At 39.3% G+C, this 17,628-nt stretch overlaps 1 long non-coding RNA gene across 1 annotated transcript in view; it reads left to right on the top strand.

Moving 5' to 3' along the window:
• The window catches only part of LOC138973373 (uncharacterized), a 458,327-nt gene extending 442,534 nt beyond the window's left edge, over positions 1 to 15,793 (top strand). Inside the window, exon 2 of the long non-coding RNA XR_011457994.1 lies at positions 15,175 to 15,793. This is a non-coding gene — a long non-coding RNA (uncharacterized lncRNA). The remainder of the gene's footprint in view (positions 1 to 15,174) is intronic.
• The last annotated feature ends 1,835 nt before the right edge of the window (positions 15,794 to 17,628 follow it).

Raw genomic sequence — 17,628 nt, 5'->3', positions numbered from 1 at the left:
AAGTCATAACCTAATACGTAGTTCGTTTAATTTATTTGTTTGAGTTTACATTGAATTAAACCCTATTTTATGCACTTACAAGTGTGAGTTTTGAACTTGTCACTCAAAACTAATAGACATGTATACGTAACTGTTCACATCATTGTACAGTAGAGAACCAACCATCTTAGAGACTGTGCGACAACACGCATAATTTTAGGACAGGTGATTGTGTTTGAGCGACAGCGGCTTTTCATGCTAATACTTTGAGGTCTCTGTGACTTTAAACTTGCACCGTTTTTTTTAATGACATACATGATCTGATAATTGGGCTATTCTCCTGAGCTGGGTACCAGTGGAAACCATATGTTACGAAGGTGCTATTTATTTCTTTAGCTGAGACATTTCAACCATACAAGTTGATTTTATTGATAAATACTGGTTCCATATATATATCCGTGTTCTGTAGAGAAACAAATAGAAATACTTGCACATTTTTGTTTATTTACGTTCAGTACATTTCAAGCATTTCAAAGTGCATCACTCGCGTAACAGGGAAACCAGAGGATGTGACATGGATTTAAATACTAACAATTACTTCTTCTTCTTCTTCTGCGTTCGTGGGCTGAAACTCCCACGTACACTCGTGTTTTTGCACGAATGGAATTTTACGTGTATGACCGTTTTTACCCCGCCATTTAGGCAGCCATACGCCGCTTTCGGAGGAAGCATGCTGGGTATTTTCGTGTTTCTATAACCCACCGAACTCTGACATGGATTACAGGATCTTTTCTGTGCGCACTTGGTCTTGTGCTTGCGTGTACACACAAAGGGGGATAAGCCACTAGCAGGTCTCCACATAAGTTGACCTGGGAAATCGGACAAATCTCCACACTTAACCAACCAGGCGGCCGCGGCCAGGATTCAAACCCTCGACCTTCCGATTAAGAGGCCGACGTCTTACCACCCCGCCACAGCGCCCGTCAATTACAACAAGACACACATGCATGATATGCTTTTTCGTTGATTGTCTGTATCATTATCTAACTTGAGTATTAACGAACAAAGTTAACACATTACATTTTAGTTGCCTTTAAATATACATTATAATCATTTAAAGGACTGAGGATGCATGTCACAAAATGGTACCCAGCTCTGGAGAATAACCCATGTTTTGTTGTCTCTTGACCATGAACTGATCGCTCTGCGACATTTCGGACAGGAACACATTCCATTCTTGCTTGCAAAAATGAAAGCAGCACAGCAGGAAAAACACTAGATGTTTGTAAGGGAGATCAATTACTATATATTTCCGACTGAAACTCAAATCAATTGCTACACAAAGGGAATGGTGAAGAGAGAGGGAAATATTTTGAACACATTGATCATGAGAAACTAATATTAACTAAAAGCATTAAGTCAGTTTGGTTCATGTTTTGTATGTGAAAGATGTGTTGGAAAATGAAGCTGGTCTGTTTTACAAACTCCTGCAAAGACTGAATTCATGTATGTGCAAGGGCGGATGACATCATTTTAAAGGGGGGTTTCCAAATTTATTTTCGGGACAATTCGACGACGCGGAAAATGTTGATAAAAACAATGAAAATGGAGCAACCTGAGCCAAGAATCTCCCCCTAATACACCTTCCAAAAGGATAAATGACCGATCTGGGGCAACCTGAGACAACAAATGACCCAACTACTTTCCAAAACCGTCAAAACAAAGGCCGGTTCCTAGGGGGGTCCGGGGTCATGCCTCCCCGCAAACAATTTGATAAAAAATCAAGGAAAATGGAGCAATCTGGTGCAATCTAAGCCTTCATTTTGTTTTCTCCAGTTTTTTTCTTCTTCTTTTGTTCTTTTTTATTGTTTTAGGCTGGGGGGGGGGGGGGGGGGGTCCGGAAACCCCGGAACCCCCCCCCCCTTGATCCGCCCCTGATGTGTTCCTATTTTGTATTTTTTATGTTTGTTTTTTCTTTCTGGTAGATGGCATGACGCTCTTTGAATGTGTCTCAATCTTGTGAACTGTTGCTCTTATATTTCATTTTGCCTTTTTTGCCTTTTTAACCGATTGTATATGTTTTATTTTTCCTTGCTCGTAGTTGGCATGACGCCTTTTGAATGTGTTCCAAGCTTGTGAACTGTTGCTCTTATATTTTATTTGCTTGACCTCTCTAGAGGGCAAGCACTGAATTCGCAGTAATACTAGTACACCACACTATCTTCGAATGTATGTTTTTATTTATGGTAGCAAATTGCTTTTACGTAAATGTGTTTTTGGAGTGTATCTATTGCTAAAATTCAAACGTAGGTCTTCTTCTCTAAATATTGTTTTAGAAAACATTATTTACGCTATTCCTTATTAAGTCCTTATGAAGAAATGTCATGATTTTGTTTGATAGGGATAAAACCTAGAAATGCCATTGTAGGTTACGTGTTATCTTCATTGTAAACGCTACAGTTAGTATGAGTGTTCATTCGTTACTTGCCTTTAAAGGCATATGTACGCGCTCCCGTGTTTACAAAGTGTAGTTTGCCCATAATCGATGTCAAACGCACCATAAGACCATGTAATGACGATATGTCGCCATGCGCGGACCATATATATGCATTACAGCTTGTTTTAGAGTCTCAAAAACTTTGGATGTAAACAAAGACGCGGAGTTATTTCCCTTGCGTCAACGCTACCTCTGTTGGCAAATCTATAAATAGGACGATCCAGATCAAAATGAAAATTAACATATCTCAACATTGAAGGGGTCCTAGACCACAATATTTTGCAGGGAACTTAATTTAGCATGTCTCCAGCTGTTGGTAAAGCAATTAGCGTGTATAGTCATCGAGTACATATGGCTTTAAAGCAACAGTATCGACTTGCATCCTACAACAATGTTTGGAGTAAGGACATTCCGTGGGCAGGGACCAAATAAAAATATATACACACTGCTTACACAAACAAGCAGACCGACAGACATGCACGCACACACACACACACGCTCTCTCTCTCTCTCTCTCTCTCTTGCACACACAACCACACACACACACACACACACACACACACACACACACACACACACACACACACACACACACACACACACACACACACACACACACACACACACACACACACACACCACCACCACCACCACCAACAACATCAACAACAGTTACAACAAACACATTCACAACAACAGCACAATGTAGAAGGCATGATCGTGACAACGTGGTGAATCCTACCCGGCCCCATTTGTGTTAAAAACAAAGTTTGAGGAATTGTGCCTTAGTGTATATGAATCCGAGGAAGAATAAGGAGGGGTGGTGAGGGGCAGATTCGAGATGGTGCACAATGATTAATAACTGTTCTGTCTAAGGAGAATGTATGTAAATAGGTTTGTTGGACGTCTATAGGTGATCTAATGGCACATTCCATAAACAACTCGGCTTAGATCTGGCCAAGATTGTGCGTGGAATATACGGCAATCCCTTTACTTGACCACTTGACAGTCTTGCTGCTTTCTGTGCTGAATGGTATTTTTTCTCTCTTGTTTCTTAAAAGCCAATGGTGAAATTCTACGTTAGTTTGTCCTACTTGACTGGTTTTGTTGTTTTTTTGGTTTCTGGCCAAAGCTCAACATAACTTTCCATGACATTAGTCACCAATGCAAAAACTTGTTTTTAATAAATGCTAGATGACAGCTACTGTAAAGATTAGAATTAAAAATATAAAATTGAAAAATTAAGTACAGATCGTGTTTTAAAGTCCTGCAGTACGCATTTTTGCATTCCTGGGGAAATCTTATTTGATTTATGTTTGTTTTAAGGGGGCGGAGTCCATTTTGTGTTTGTGTGTGTGTGTGCGTGTGTGAGAGTGTTTGTTTGTATGGATGTGTGTATATGTGTTTGTATGTGTGTTTATGTGTGTGTGTGTGTGTGTGTGTGTATGTGTGTGTGTGTGTGTGTGTGATTTTGTGTGATTTTGTGTGTATGTGTGTGTTCCTTTACATAACATAATTATGTGCGCTACGACTGTGGTCGTGTGTGTCTGTTTGAAGCTGACTTTTTGTCATCAAGTATTAGCATCCGATATTACGGCTCACGACTAATTCTACTGCGTTAGGAGTTTAAATATGTCTGATTCTTGAAGACAGCAAATTGGTCAATGTCAGGAGTAATGAGAAACATTCCTTTTCTCACAAAAAAAAGCAAATTAAACGAACTCGGAGAGATAAGCTCTTCATCTACTCACCGATGATGTCATTTACCAGTTCAGTTAGCAAATCTTTATTTCCAAATAACGGCTGTGATGTAAGATCAAGAATCAACTTTACCATCTTTATTGTCGAAAATCTCAATTGTGCTATCATATGATTTTCAAATGAAAAAAAGTAATTATTTTGTATTTATTTTGTTTTGTTTTGCAAAGACAAGTGGGGAATTCCCTACACTTATAATCAATAACGTTTCTTCTTATGTTTTTAAATAGTTTAAGCTTATGCAGCTAAAGAATCTGGAAAATTGCCTGCAATTATGTTTGCACAACCTTATTTGATTACAACATTCACAAATTAAGGAAGGGCTTTGAATCAAACTCAAGACAACATTAATAAACTTTGTCAAAACTTAAAAAAAATATAATTTCTGTTGGTCAGATGTGAACGTTTTGAGTTGCTCCTACTTTCGGTTTAAAGTTCAAAGCAAGATTGAAGATAGAACACGGCCATCATGTTATACGTCAAGCAAGAAACGGGTTCAAAATTACTTTGACATGTAAGAAATTCTGCAAGTAAACGTCTGTTGTTTTGCAGCTGGTGTTGTTTTACTTTGTTAAAAGTACAAGCAGTGGAAGATGTTCTCTCATTGTATTCCAACATCACAAGGATTATAACAATGATATCTTTGCGAACAACTACTCTACAATTTTGAATAGTCTCAACTTACTTTCTTTGTACATTTCGAAGAAAATGCCAAGTATTATTGGGGTTAGCGGTTATCTTAAGAATAGTTGGATTTAATTAAACCTATTGAAACAAACAAGGGTCATGAAAGGCAATACGAATATTAGATTATGGTTGTCAAACTCGAAACACTATTAAACATTTGATGAAACGATAGTTCCAATAGCAACATTTCCATTTCTAAACGGCATCAATGTAAGCTATTGGAACCAATCGTGTCCCATGTAGGCGGATTATCAGAAGCTTTTAATCTGACTTTTGTTTTACAATGACAGCTACGACAGAGCCGCCACCAACCAGCCCCCTCGTGTCTGCATTGATTGGTGTGGTAGGATTCCTCGTCCTTTTCATCGTGGTTCTCGTAGTCTTCGTGGTTTATTATAGGAAAATGAGTAAGTTTACTCTTCTTCTTGTGATTTTCTTCTTTGCGTATTTTTACCCTAGATACCCCCTTGTTTCCTCCAATATCAGCAACAACAGAAGCATCATCAGCTGAAACACCAATAGTAGTCGAAGCGATGATAATGGTAGTCGGTTGATCTACAGAGTTGCTGAGTTATTAAATAATTGATAGATTAATTGATTTTGTGCATACACTTGTTTCATTTAGTGATATAGGGAATAAACTCCCCGCTGTTGTTTTCACGACCGCGGCTACATACATTGATCAGCATTTTGCATGACTTGTGATTAAGAAAAGTGCATAAGAATCTCCAACCCATTTCCCCCCAAAATACTCATACGCACATATCCCCATCAACTTCACTGGACGCGTGACGATGTTTGGTAAACAGGTCAACGCAAAGGCACTGTAATCAGGACACACAACGCAAACAGCCAGGGTGACGCACCCCCAGACCGAGTCAGTGGTCACCTCTACGAGGAGGTTCCTGATGCAGCTGCCCCCAGGCCACCAGGCCGCCATCACCATGGACAAGGTAAGTGGTGGTACCTCTAAGCGCTACGTAACGAAGACAACCAGGGTGACGGATTCCCAGACCGAGTCAGTAGTCACAGCTACGAGGAGGTTCCTGGTGCAGCTGTCCCCAGGCCTCCACGCTGCCGTCAGCATGGACAAGGTTGGTGACTTCTGTCCCTAGTTTTTATGTAAGTTCCTACAGTTTGAGAAACATGGGTCCGCACGGCCCCACGATGTCTTCCGTGTGTAGTCTAAATTTGACCTTTGTTTTTTTAATTACTTCTCGCTGAAATGTAATGATCTTTTAGGACATAAGAGCATTTTAGGTGTCTGAGGCATTCTGAAAGGCTCATTAAAACATTCCAACTGGTTTAAGAGATATTTGCAATTAAACACCCTTCTGGGTCCACACGGACCCACGACGACCGGCGAAGGTTAAGACAAGTCATCATCATTATTGACCCATCCATCAGTTAAAGACAAACTGAGGAATTTTAAAAAGTGGTTAATATATAGCACATGATGCCTTTAGGATATAGTACGGAATTCCCCCTGTTGTAGATCGTATTTGACAAAGCCGACTGTCCTGAGGTTTACCACAATCAACGCTTTGTAAGCAGAAATGGCGGAACTTCTTATAACATGAAGAGATATTTAAAGATTATTAAAACAAACAAAAAAGGACAGTTTTGGGATGAAGCTGTGGCCTAAAGAATATGGTAAGTCAGGTTACAAATACATGTATTCGGTTTTTCTCTTCCTATTCTTGACTTTCTTTGTGCTCCCTGCTGCGACTAGATTAAATCCTACAGTGATAATTAGTTTTCTTTAATCTGCCCCAAGACAAAACGTTTTTTGTTGTTGCTTTTTAGACAAAACATTTCTTAATAATTTCAATGTTGGTTACTTGGATAATACTGTTGATTATTATATACAGTTCATCGAATGCATAGTCTTGGTTTGTATGTATGTACATTGTTCGTCACAATAGTTGAGTATCCTTCAGTTTGTTTCTGTTTGTCTGATCGAAGTATCTTTCCCATATACGGTTTCTTGCTCACGTACAGAATGGATGCGGTAAGCCTCGTCACACATTAACAGTATAAAAGAATAACTCCCTTGAAATGTGAACTTCACTGATCCAGTGAGTCATTTTGGTCCATACTTCCCCACCCCCCGCATCCCTTTCAGTTTGATACCTAAAATACAGTTATCAAAGTTACAAATGATATATTAAGCTTTGCGTAGGCAGTCGGGAAATTATGAACACCACGTGGTCGTCTGGAATTTGACCCGGAAATGTGACTTGAATGTCCTTGTGTATAATTCATATTTCATGCCGTTCATTTGAACTCTTCGTTGCACGGAATAGGACGGTTAAGTTACTCTTTGTAACCCCGGAACCTTCTTGACACGAACTACATTAATTTTATTACACACTCCGGAAATTTAGGAAATGAACCAATGGTAGTCCGTACTCTATGTGTCATCCTTTTTGAGGAAGTTTCAATGTCCAAAGTTCAAAATCAAACGAAATATTTTTATCACTGCCTCACTAATTTGTTTTTATGACAGGGAAATAAACCATTTGTTTCAACTTTTCAATTTGTTGAAATGCAAGCAAAGAAATTAATGTTTGCACACACACCCACACACACACACACACACACACACATACACACACACACACACACGCTCACACACACACACACACACACACAAACAGTGGATTTGTTAGTAAATATGTTGTCTTTACTGTTATATTTACAATTTACTTTATGGTTTTTTTCTTGTTTATGTTTCATTTAATTTTAGTGTCCCTTTTTGTTTCATTTAATCTAATTGACATTTTTTTCTTTTGTTTTATTCTGTTTTATTTTTGGATTTTTTATGTTATCTTATTTTATTCTCTCTGACGTTTGTTGTTCTTGTTTTTTTAGTTTCATTTTCTTTTACGTTATTTATCTCATTAGGGGGAAAGACTGGTGTTGCAAATCCTGAAGTGTTCGTTTCAGTTTGAAATCAAAATAGCTTACATGTAAAGAATAGACTTGAACGTAGGACTGTTTAGAATTAAATTCACAAAATATCGTCAGCAGAAACTGGAATGTTGAGTTTTCTCTGTACATCCAACAGATAATATCATTGCCATTTCAAAAATACAAAAATAAAAACGGTCAGGAGACTGGCTAAGCATAGCTATCACTTACTCGATCTTTCACCCTGGTTTTAGGCAGTTAGAGTGCTTACTTCCCTTTTTTATCAGATCTATAAATGCCGCTCTGCTTTAGTTGTTAAAGATTGTCACAGATACTTTCGAGGTAACCCTGTAGCAATCAATGTGTGTGTTTGTGAGTTTGTTCTGTGAAAACCAGTCTTGATCTAAAGACTATGCCCCGTCAGGAATAAAAGCTGGTTCGTGTGTATGACTGTATACGTGAGTGTTAGTTAGTGTGCCTTGGAGAATGGGAAACATGTGAGCTTGCAGCATTCATCCTCTTTTGAGAATAAAAGTCGTTTGCTCATTTCAATAGTGTTCTAAGGTGCCAGCAGACTGGTTCCGCATAACTCTCACTTGCACTATCACACACGTGGTATGCATTTAGAGCGCTCACTTCCCTTGGTTTATTAAATCTCAAAATGTTTGCAAACATTACGCCGATATTGTGAATCGCAAGGCCAATCATTCCTAACGATATGTACTGTTTTGTTATTTTCACTGACCTGAGGGTTTTTTCCACCAAATTTTGCATACAGACGGATATATAACCTACGACACCTTGGCAGCAGCATGTTCATGAAAACCGTTTAATACAAATTGGATTAATTTGGCTTGTTTTACCAAGACAATCTATCAGCTCTATTACGACCGCGATGTTTTGGTAAACCCAGAATGTACTAGTCTTGGTGAAAATAATTATGTGTATTCTTGTTCATTTTGTAGGGCCCATAGATTGACGAAAAGAATTGATTTCGCTTTACGCGATTTGTTTTTATTTTCATTTCATAATGTCTGTAAAATTACATCCATTTTCAGACTATTCTTTTTAAGACCTGCTTTTTTCAGATTTTTTTATAGGCCTCAGAAGGGTGGTTCCAATGTATTGCCATATAGCCGTTGGCTGTGTCGTTGCTAAAAGGCTGCTTCTCCTGCAACAGCACAGCCACAGTAAATGTTTCCATTATGGTGATACTACTGTGACAACAGCCTAGGCTATCTCTCGCTCAACCTCAGATCATGCTCTTGGTCTAGGCAAAGCCATTATATTAAGGCCGGGCAAAGCCTAAATGACTGGGCAAAGCCATTAGGACCGGGCAAAGCAATTAGGGCTGTGCAAAGCCATTAGCGCCGGGCAAAGCCTATAGGGCTGGACAAAGCCATTAGGGCTGGGCAAAGCATTTTGGGCTGGGCAAGGCCATTAGGGCAGGGCAAAGCCATTAGCGCCGGGCAAAGCCTTTTGGGCTGGGCAAGGCCATTAGGGCAGGGCAAAGCCATTAGGGCCGGGCAAAGCCTTTTGGGCTGGGCAAGGCCATTAGGGCAGGGCAAAGCCATTAGGGCCGGGAAAAGCCATTAGGGTCGGGCATTTGAGACGGCTTTGCATGCAAAAAGTCCTGCTTAATTATAGCAAAGTATCTATGGTAACTAATCAATCTAATTTGTTTCCAGCAGCTGAATCGGGAGGACCGTACAATTCTCTGGAGATGTCAGACGTGGGGCTCCGGTCACCCTACTCCCAGCTCGGAATGTAGTCACTGAGGCCGTGCAACTGGACCACATTGAGACCAAGACAAGGGTCCTTAAAACACATTGTTTTAATTACCTACGATAGCGATATACGCACAGCCTGTGACCTTACGAGTTTGTTTTATCCGCTGATATGATGAAATCACCGAGAGTCTCGGTGATTTCATCATATCAGCGGATAAAAGTTATTATACATTAAATAAATGCGAAGATGTGCGTCACGTAAAAATTATGTCTCTTCTCATGTATGTGGCAGGAAGAAATGTTCGTCTCGGAGACGAACATTTCTTCCTGCCACATACATGAGAAGAGACATAATTTTTACGTGACGCACATCTTCGCATTTATTTAATGTATAATAATAATAATAATAATAATTAATAACTTTTCTATAGCGCGAGTCCCATCAATTGGCTCCAGGCGCTTTACAAATTCATTATAGAATAAACTAGCACAAATCAACAAGCATACAAAGCATACATTTAACTGAGACATAACACCAAGAACCCAAGCACTAAGCAAAACTTAGCGTACAATGTTAAAAGTACACACACACACACACACACACACACACACACACACACACACACACACGCACGCACGCACGCACACGCACGCGCACACACAAAGATACCATTGACAAAGAGACCATAAAGCACATACAGGGTAGAGAGTTCCAAAACAGAATAGAGTTGTGGAGAGTCTACTCAGGCTAAGCAAAGGCTTTACGAAACAGGTATGTTTTGAGTTGTGTTTTGAAGGAGGAAAGGCTGCTGGAATCACGGATAGAACTTGGAAGCGAGTTCCAGACGGTCGGAATCTGGTACCTAAAGGTTCTTTCACCAAAGGTCTTGGTCCTGGTTTTGGGGATGCGAAGGAGTTTTTCAGAGGAGGATCTGAGAGAACGGGATGGCTCGTAGATACTGAGGGAATGGGACAAATAGGGGGGAAGTGATTTCTCAAAACAGCGGTACCCTAACAGAGCCAGCTTGTACTCGATTCTATACTTCATAGGAAGCCAGTGAAGGGTGGTAAGTAGGGGAGTGACATGGTCTTTCTTAGACTTCTGCAGAATGAGCCTTGCAGCACTGTTCTGGACTCTCTGTAAGCGATCAAGTTCTTCAGTGGGGAGGCCGGCAAGCAATGAGTTGCAGTAGTCAAGTCAACTCAGGATCAGAGAGGAGACAAGTTGAACAGTGGCTTGGAGTGTCAGGAATGATCTGACAGAGGAAATCTTGCGCAACTCAAAAAAGGCACATTTACAAACAAAACTAATGTGTTTTTGCATTGTCAGAGCAGAGTCCAGGTACACGCCTAGGTCCTTAACAGCGGTTTGGGAGACAATCTGAGTGTCGCCTATTGTCAGGGAAGTTCAGTCAATCTGATTTAAAGCATGCCTTGAGCCTGACAGCATCACCTCAGTTTTTGAGTCATTCAGCTTGAGTTTATTGTCTATCATCCAGTCTTTAACTGACTCAATGCAGCGCTCAGTGTATTCAGGGGCGGATCAGTTGCTTTGTAAGGGGGGGGGGTGCACTTTTAATCGAAAGTGAATGTGATGGGCGCGAAGCGCCCGAATTTGCTAGGGGGGTCCGGGGGCATGCCCCCCGGGAAATGTTTTTGGCCCAAAGAAGCAAAATGGTGCCATTTGAACTTAGAAATAGTAATAGAATCAGCTTTCCACATTTTTTTTCGGGGATGGGGGGGGGCACGTGCCCCCTGTGCCCCCCCCCTCGTCCGCCCCTGGTATTGTTGAACTTTGCTTTGCTTTTGGTGCGAGGGGTTTTCTTTCCAGATGGGAAGGGTCAAGAAGAGAGGTCTTTTCAATCGAAGTCGTATTTCATTAATTCATGTGGTGGATATAGTTGTAGTTCCAATTCATCGTACTTGGTGTGTGTGCTTCTGAAGAACTTTCAATCAGTTGACATGTACACGAATAGCCACTGAGAAAAGAGATAAACTTGAATTGTTCCTGCATAGCATTGGCTGAAATGACGTTAGAAAACCAACAACCAGCCAATCATGAGTTCTCTAGATGTCATTGGGTTTTTTTTCGAACAATAATCCAACCATATTTACTGTCATGCATATGAGAACCATCGGAACCATGGCGGCCATTGAGGACCATCAGTCATATGAATTCTGTGGACTTGTGGTTTCTGATAAACACTATATCTATTGTACCTTGACACTGACTTTATTATAGTACGTGTACAGTAGACATTGAATGATTTTTGTGGGTGCTTTTTGTCCTCATTAAGGGCAGGAGCTACCATCCAATACACCGTTTTGCTCTTCAAGTCATTTGACCACAGCATTCATGAAACAGAACTGTTTGTTTTAAAATTCGGTGTGCTTTTGCTTCCATGAATGTAGCGTAATAGTATATGATAAAAAACGAAATGTGCATTTAGATTGACTTAGTAAAAATTATTAAATGAAATATATAAGCAAAGCTTTGAATCAAAACATGTTAGTTCACGGATGACAACATACTTTCAACACTATTTTTCAGAAAGATTTAAACTTTTGCAGAAATGTTTTGGACATGCTGATAAATCATTTGTTCGAAGGGAGAAGCTCTGGGGAAAAACGCGAAAGCGATGCACATTTTCCAGTTTTCATAATTGTTTTACCCACAAAAAAACATTTGTATCTCTTTAACTGTTTTTCCTAGAAAAAATCGTTTCCAACAAAACATCTATCAGAATGTCTAACACAATTCTACAAACGTTCAAATCATTCTAATGAATATTGATGAAATTATATTGTCATCCGTGAACTAACATGTTTCGATTCAACGCTTTGCTTTTTTTTTCATTTAATAGTTTTGGTTAAAGTCAATCTAAGAGCAATTTTGCTTTTGATCGTATACTATTACTCTAACCGCCCTGATATGGCCCTTCGTGGTCGGCTGGGCGTTAAGCAAACAAACACACTAACACATTACTCTACATACATTTAAAGCAAAAGTACACCGAATTTTAACACAAACAGTTATGTTTCATGAATGCTGTGGTCAAATGACTTGGATAAGAAAAACGGTGTATTAGAAGGTAGCTCCTGCCCTTAAATGTGCTTTGATTTTGTTTCTATAATTTGTTCCTTTGTATGCAACGTTTTATTCGGTGTTTTTGTTTATCTCCTGATGGCGTTCTTGTCCATACTATCCTTTTGTAATTCGATTACTTTTCGTTCAATATATGTGTGTGCGTATGTATGGTGTGTGTGTGTGTGTGTGTGTGTGTGTGTGTGTGTGTGTGTGTGTGTGTGTGTGTGTGTGTACTCTGATTGCTTTCTTGTAAATATTTTACGCTTTTGTTGTATAGGAATGTATATTCTTTGTTTCTACGCTTTTAAGGTAGCAGACATTGTTGGACACTTTACCTTGTCCAATGAACAAAAATGAAACTACCTCGACAGCCTTTTAAGCTAAATCAGAGGTATTACTTTTCTTTGTCATGCACAAATATGACTAAATGTGTTTGTTGGTATCGTTTTGGTTACATGTATACAGTATACAACTGTTAACTCAAAATATTAGAAAATCAAGTAACTATATGTTGCTATGGACTGTGCCTTTTCGCAAGGAAAGTGCTCTGATATTTATCTTTTAATTTGTAAGGTGCAGATTTTACAGCGACATTTTTAACTTGTTCTTCGTATGCCTTTATTTTAGTATTACATATTTTGCAAAGTGCCTACACCATTTGATGTTCCTTATTGTAAATATACCATATCATGTAACGTGTTCTACACGTGCAATGTGCTTTATGCTTACTATCTATCCCATGTTTTATAACAAGTGGTGCTCCCCTTTTGAATGTCTGTTTTCGCAAGTATCCCATGGTTTTTAATGTGTGGATATCTTTTATTCTGCCATATTTTGTCAAGTGTCAAGTGCCAACCACTTTTGATATGCCTTATTGTAAGCAACCTATGTGCACTATCAAGTGCCGGGCGTTTGTGAAGACCCCTGTGTTTTTTTCCTATTTTTTGTAAAATGCACATCATTTTTAATGTGTCTTATTGTACATATAACCTTTGTTTTGTCAAATGCCGACCACTTTTGATATATTTACTGCAAATGTCCTGTTTTTCTTAAGGTCGCAAGCGCTGATAAGATGCGGTTGCGACAACGTCTCCACGTGACTATTGTGAGCATAAAGTCGAACGTTCCTTCACAAGCATTGATATACGTGACGACCTTATGCATCTTGAGTGAGTTTCGGATTTTACGCAGTTTCACTATCAACCTTGATATCCTTAGAAAGTAAACCAATGTGTTGCTGATACTCACCAGTTTGTAAAGGGAAGGCTGAAGTGATATGTGATATGTGTTTGTGCATGTTTGTTTTAGACACTATTTATTTTGCAAGTGATCATAAAGTGTAAGAAAAGAGATAGAGTCTTTACCATTACCATTGCAGATTGAAGATTCATTTCAGTAGTTTATTTGAATGAAATCTTGTTGCATTAGGTTATTTTAATCTGTTTTGCTGAACAGGCAAGCTGAGTGAAATGTAGACTGGGAATGGGGGTGCGGGGGATGGTCGGTACTTGATGGTGTTGAGGGGGTGGCTGGCTTAAAGCTAGCAGTTTCATGCAGAGCAACCCGTGTCAAGAATAACTATGATAAAGGCACAGCAACAAAAACAGATGTGTTTGGTGGCTTCTTGGCAGACCAGTTTTTTGTCCGTCGAAGGAAAGTATATATCATCTTCTGTTTCATTTTCATCGCCAAACATTGTTTTTAGTTACCAAGCTTGTTATGAATTAAAAACTCGTGAAAAATGATGACAATATCTTAAAGCCACAAAAGCCTTCTGTGTGCAAATAAGTGGCTTTGTTTCTTTCTCAAAATGAATTAGACAAATCAACCACATCAGTAGCAGGTACACATAGCGGCTCTGCAGAAGAGATTGACCAGAAAACATTGCCCGTATCGAAAGTAACTTAACAGGGTCAGGTAAGTTCTGATGCAGCAATTTCGTGACTACAATTAAGGCGCTTCGTTGTTAAACTAAAAAGGCGCAATCCCCACTTTCAATGTAAAATGGGAAAACTCCGGTGTATTAGCTGCAAGCCAATGGAGAAGTATACAGAGAAGTAATTCGTTTTGTCCCGGATTTTCTGTGGTATCAAAGAGTCTGCAGTCTGAGAGCTGTTTGGCCTTGTGACCTCAGGACTATATAAACCACATTTTCAGCTGAGACTGCCCTAGTTTACAGACACAAATTAACCTTGTAACCCCGGGTCAATGACCCAGATTTTAACTATGAAACCAATGCCTTTGATTTCTGAGAGGAAACTTTGTCCAGGTTATAGAAGCAGAAACATGGATATCACTAGAGGGGGAGTGTTTGCATCTTTGCGTAGCGATGTGGGTACATTTGTACATTATAGTGGATATTATTGATGAAAGTAATAATCAATAAACTTGCAATAAAATAAGTTAAAAAAAAAATCACAATACGGAAAATATGGAAAATTATGAGAACAATATAATGTACACAAATCCAAAAACAGATGAACTGACAAAGTTCCAACATTCAAAATGAATAAACAAGAAAGGTAGGTAATTGGCAAAACAAAACCTTACTTTTACAAAATTGAGAAAAATGTACATTCCCTGATATATATTCTAGGCTTCAAATGTACAAAGTTGATGTACACAAGAAAAAAGTTGATTTATATTCAAATTATCTCCCTTATACCATTCCTATGAGTGTCCTGTACATTATCATTTTTCAACATGTGAGGATTACAATATGCTAAACCCCTTCAGTTTGAGAACCGATCGATACTGCATGTTTTCCTGATATCAAGATCAAGCACGGCATTCATTTATATTTTAAACGTTTTAAAATAAACAAAGCAAACTTGTGAATGTTCTGTATTGTATTTGATTAAACATTCTATCATCAAGGATCTTGTAAATCACAACGAATCTGTCATATTTTATACTGGCTCAGAGCGTACATATTCCATAGTATTACTGGCTACATTATTAGTGGGTCGAGTGGGATTGGTTGTGGAATAAATGAACAAGTAGAGGGATGCAGTGACCTCAATTTCAAAGCCTTCCAAGATAGTTTGTACAAGATGGTTTACCCAAAACGGAAGGTGTCTTCCATTTTTGTCTATTTTTGACTCATGCCTTTTTGGATTGTAAATAAAGTTTGAGACGATTTGTTTTGGTGAGTGCGCGTGTGTTTTTGTGCTTGTGTGCGTGTGTGTTAGTTTGTGTGTGTGTGTGTGTGTGTATGTGTGTGTGTGTGTGTGTGTATGTGTGTGTGTGTTTCTGTCTGTTGGTCTGTGTGTTTAAACCTTATGGTGAATTGTGTGTCTAGCTTATACACACACCTCTATACCATATTGCTATTACCTTATAATGTCAAAACTAAAGAGGGTGAGGAGTGTGGTTGTAGTGGTGACGGGGTAGCAAGAGGACTGCATGTGGATGCAGTGGGCTTGTTGTGGCTTGGAGAATACTGTTCAAAATGTCTTCCGTTGACGCACAATCTTGACGTTACACAAACAAGCTTGAAACATGTAGTTTTCTGGAATAGACGGTGATCGAATAATTATAACTCTGTCAAAACTTCCAAGCGTTGTGGCAGAATTAAGCTCCACTTCAGTGAGTCAAGCATAACTCATGGTCGACCAGCTGCCACCAGCAATCACATTGAATAACTGATTCCCATGTGTATGTTATGCAGTGTGTCCGCTCGACATGATGCCTTTTTCTTTTGAAATCTGCACATCGGAGCCACAGTTTATTGGCGATGGCCTGCAGTGATAGCTGCATGAGCACGCGTGTTTCTCAAACGCACGTGACCTCAAGCGACATGCACTCACGTGACCTCAGGCAAACCGAGTTATTGGCTATCGCTCGGGGCACGTGATCAATATTCGGAAGACATGGAGTCATGTGGTGCGGACACTGCAACACATACACATCGGAGTCAGTTATTTGGTGCGATTGCTGGTTTTACCTGGTCGACCGAGTGTTATTATTTGACTCACATTCTTGGGCGCAACTCTTCCACAACGCTTGAAAATCCTTATTGAGTTATTTACGTAAAACGTCTTTTGACAGTTGATTTACAGTATAAACACACGAATCAGAAAAAAGGGAAACAAATTGTGTCTGGTCTTCCGTTGTACTTTTAGAACTACCTTCGCAACGTCGAGCTGATTTCACAGTCTAAATATCTCAGTAATGCATGTCCAAATTCCTACAGAATAGTGTGACATCGATTAGTAAAATTAAATATGTTTGACTCAACTTTTCAACAATGCTTGAACATCCTAACAGAGTTATTTTCGATCAACGTCAATTCCAAGAAAAATAATTCAGATATATTGCTCACGCTTGTTTGTGTAAAACCAAGGTTTTGCATCTTACAAAAGACATTATTAACAGTATTCTCAAAGCCACAACACGCCTATCTCATCAACATTCAGTCGAGCGCGCTGCTTCATACCACAGCAACAACATAACCACATTCCTCTTTTTGTCGTTAGTTGTACCTTTACAAGGTAATATCATTAAGGTATACAGGTGTTTGTAATGCTAGGCAAAGGTTTAAGTTTCAGTAGGTCCACGTAGCTCTATAACATTACTGTCTATGTACACACACACACACACACACACACACACACACACACACACACACACACACACACACACACACACACACACACACACACACACACACATACTCAAACAATGCGTTTTCACAATTTATTTACATTCAAAAAAGCATGAGTCAAAAACAACCAGGATGAAAGACACCTTTTAAATTAAGTCAGTGCATCCGTCATCTTGTTAAAATGTAACAATTCCAACACGAAACAGGATGGCTGCTTTCTGTTAAGGGTGATGATTTTCTGCGGGCTTGGGTTTGCGGATTGGCCAAGGTGTCAGTTACACTTTTTTTCCCACACAAAAATCCCACCCGGCTAAGAAAAAAGACCGAATGTCGACTAAAGCCGGTATTAAAACAAATATACTGAGTCGTT

This window comes from Littorina saxatilis, linkage group LG8, assembly GCF_037325665.1.
Source record: "Littorina saxatilis isolate snail1 linkage group LG8, US_GU_Lsax_2.0, whole genome shotgun sequence".
Classification (NCBI taxonomy): Eukaryota; Metazoa; Mollusca; class Gastropoda; order Littorinimorpha; family Littorinidae; genus Littorina; species Littorina saxatilis.
This window is presented reverse-complemented; position numbering and strand designations above follow the sequence as displayed.